The 2749-nt window shown below is 46.8% G+C and overlaps 1 non-coding gene across 1 annotated transcript; it reads right to left on the bottom strand.

Annotated features, from left to right (window-relative positions):
- Positions 1-10: 10 nt before the first annotated feature.
- On the bottom strand, positions 11-83 carry TRNAT-UGU (transfer RNA threonine (anticodon UGU)). Its single transcript has one exon. It is a non-coding gene; the product is annotated as a tRNA-Thr (tRNA).
- Positions 84-2749: the final 2666 nt, after the last annotated feature.

Here is a 2749-nt window from a genome sequence, read left to right as displayed (position 1 = left end):
AAGTTAAAAATGCCAACTGCCAGAATTGAACTAGCGACCCCTGGTTTACAAGACCAGTGCTCTAACCACTGAGCTAAGCTGGCGGTAATGCTAGCCATTGTAGGCTGAGGCACCTTCTTAAACGACAGTAATTTTCCTCGCTGATCGATGGGGGTTTTCTTTTTTGCTGACAATTCTTTGTGTTCTATGCTGTTCAAATGTTGTTCTATTGCTTTGTTCCTTTTCTAAAGTAGAACTTTTGGCGTGCTGATTCAGCTTAGCTGTGTTCTGTCGTGCAGCTTTCCAATCAGTCAAGGCCGCTGCTGCTGATCGTGCTCCGCAATTCGATCTAGCGGAATTTGTTGATTTTGTTATTAGCCCACACTAATCAAAAATGCTTTGTTGTGATTTTTTTCAAAAAAGAAAGAAAGAAAAAATAGTCTGCATGCCATCACAGTCGCTAATTATTTTCTGCTGCCTACCTATGAGATTTTCGGCAGTGGTGGCAGTGGCGGCGGCGGTGAACAACATCTACTCTGATTGAGATTGACAGCTCGCAAAAGAAGGAAGAAAAAGAAGAGTAGTAATGTCCTCTGTTCAGTGGTGGTGGTGGTGGTGGTGGTCGGTGATGGCGACCAAAATCAGGAGAAGAGGACTTTTTTCGTCGTTCAAGTCAGTCAGACTGCTGCTCTCTTGCTCTCGTTCCACTCCAGCGAGCGGCGACGGCGTCGTCGGCCAGTTTGTTAGTGGCACTGGCTGACACTGTTGAGCAGGCAAGCATGGCAGGCACTGGCCTCATCCTTTGCCCACTCACTTGCTAAAGCTCTTTCTTTCTTTCTCTTTCTCCTTTCCGTCCAACTCGTTGCTGCTGTTGGCAAGCTCTCTTTCTCTATTGGTACGGCTAATCAAATGAAATGAGAGAGAGAGGTATAGTGCTTTTGCTCTTGAGTAAGTGAGTGTGGTCAATGCCAAGTCGTGTCAAGTGTGCTGTGTTGTGCAAGGTTGAATTTATCTGCGGTGTTGAAAATAGCTGACCACTGGTGGTTTAGGTGGAAGGGGAGAAGGAGAAGGACTAGATTATCCTTCCCTCCCCTCTTCTTCCTCAACCGGAAGCAGGTAATTGCTGGCTCACTCACTGCTGGAGCTCACTCACTCTCACTCGGCTCACTCAGTTCTCAAGCTCAAGAAACGGTCAAGCTGTTGTGGTGGTTGCGGTAAGGCACCAGTGGAGAACTACTCATTAGTGTGCACTAGTTGTACAAACAAACAAACAAACAAACACTGACACACGCTTAGGTGATCATCAATAAAAAAACAGACAGTGGTGATTTGCATATTAATGCCCTGAATCTCTGAGCACTGACTCACTGCTAGTGACAGTTTCTTTCCTTCTTTTCTTCCTTTCTTTCTTTTGTCAGCTGCTGTTGTGAACAAAAATTTTATGGTTGTGCACTGTATACACTGCGCACACCTATTGTGTGCTGCTTCAACGCCTGAGATGAACGGAAGAGCTGCTGCTGCTACTAGAGCAAGAATGACTAATTGTTTGTCGATAGGTGATCGATGGAAGCTGGAGATTGAAGGAAGCTGCTGCTGCTGCTTCTTCTTCTTCTTCTGCTGCCACTGCTGATGTGCACTGAAGCGAGTGTTTTATGGTGGCAGCAGCCTATTACGCCCGTTTTTGGTCACTACCATCATCATAATGCANGTTGCTGTTGTTGCTGCTGCTGCTTCTGCTGCTCTTGCTATTGTATGATTGATTTAAAGTGCATTCAGCTGAGCGCATTCACCACCGTTCAACAGCAACAGCAGCACTTGATCATTTGGATACTGCTGCTGCTTCATGCTTGGATGCCGATGCTGCTGCTCCTGCTGCTCACTGACCAAATGGCTGATTTGAATGCCTGTACTCAGCTACTCAGCGAAAGAGAGAGAGAGAGAGCTTTTGTAGGGTTTTGTTGGAGGGAAACTGTACCTGCTGCAACTGCAGCTTAAAAAGCGGTGGTGGGCGTAGGCGCACAAATGACTTTGTACAGCACGAGAAAGAGCTAGAGAAGCACTCTCGTCTTGGCAAGACATTTGTTCAGCGTCGGTTTCTTGATTTCTGTTTTCCCTCGCAATTTTGTTGTTGTGTCTCCGCTTGTGTTTGCGCGGGGATGTGATTCACGGTTTAGACAGTTTAGGCAGTCTGCACTTGTTGCATACCTTGTTCTCTCCGCTCGTTGTGTTTCTGTTACTTCTTTTTCTTCTTCTGTTTCTTCTATCACCACATCTGTTGCACTGTAGCATTTTCCAGTGAACCGACGCTGCAGCTGCTGCAAAGTCTATGTTTCCCTCTCTTTTGGTGCATGCATACGGTTGATGCTGTTTCGGTTTCTGTTTGCATGCTTTGGTCTGTTTGTTTGTTCTTCGTCTGCTGCTGCTGTTGCTGGCTCTGTTCACCACTAATCTGGTGCCAGTGCAGTGCTGTGCAAGAGTTTGTGCTGCTGTGACACATATGTGTGCTAGCAAACACACTGGTTGATCTTCTGGTCAATGCACCAGATTGCTGCCAGACTGCCACTGTGGCCGTCGATCTTTCTCTTTTGACAAGGACCACTGCAAGCTGCACCAGGCTGCCTTTTTCCGTAAAGTGTAGCAGACAGTCGAATACTCACTCATTTGTTCTCTCTGCTGTCGTACGCTGAATCGGCCATTCCGTCGTTCTCCTTCTCTCCCCATTGGTAAGCTAGCCTAACGGGCTCGGGAGCATTTTTTTCCTTTTCTTCTC

Source organism: Rhagoletis zephyria, unplaced genomic scaffold (genome assembly GCF_001687245.7).
Source record: "Rhagoletis zephyria isolate East Lansing unplaced genomic scaffold, Rhagoletis_zephyria_1.1 Rzeph_scaffold_41040, whole genome shotgun sequence".
Lineage (NCBI taxonomy): Eukaryota > Metazoa > Arthropoda > Insecta > Diptera > Tephritidae > Rhagoletis > Rhagoletis zephyria.
Note: the sequence above shows the minus strand (reverse complement) of the source record. Positions and strands in the feature narration are given on the sequence as shown.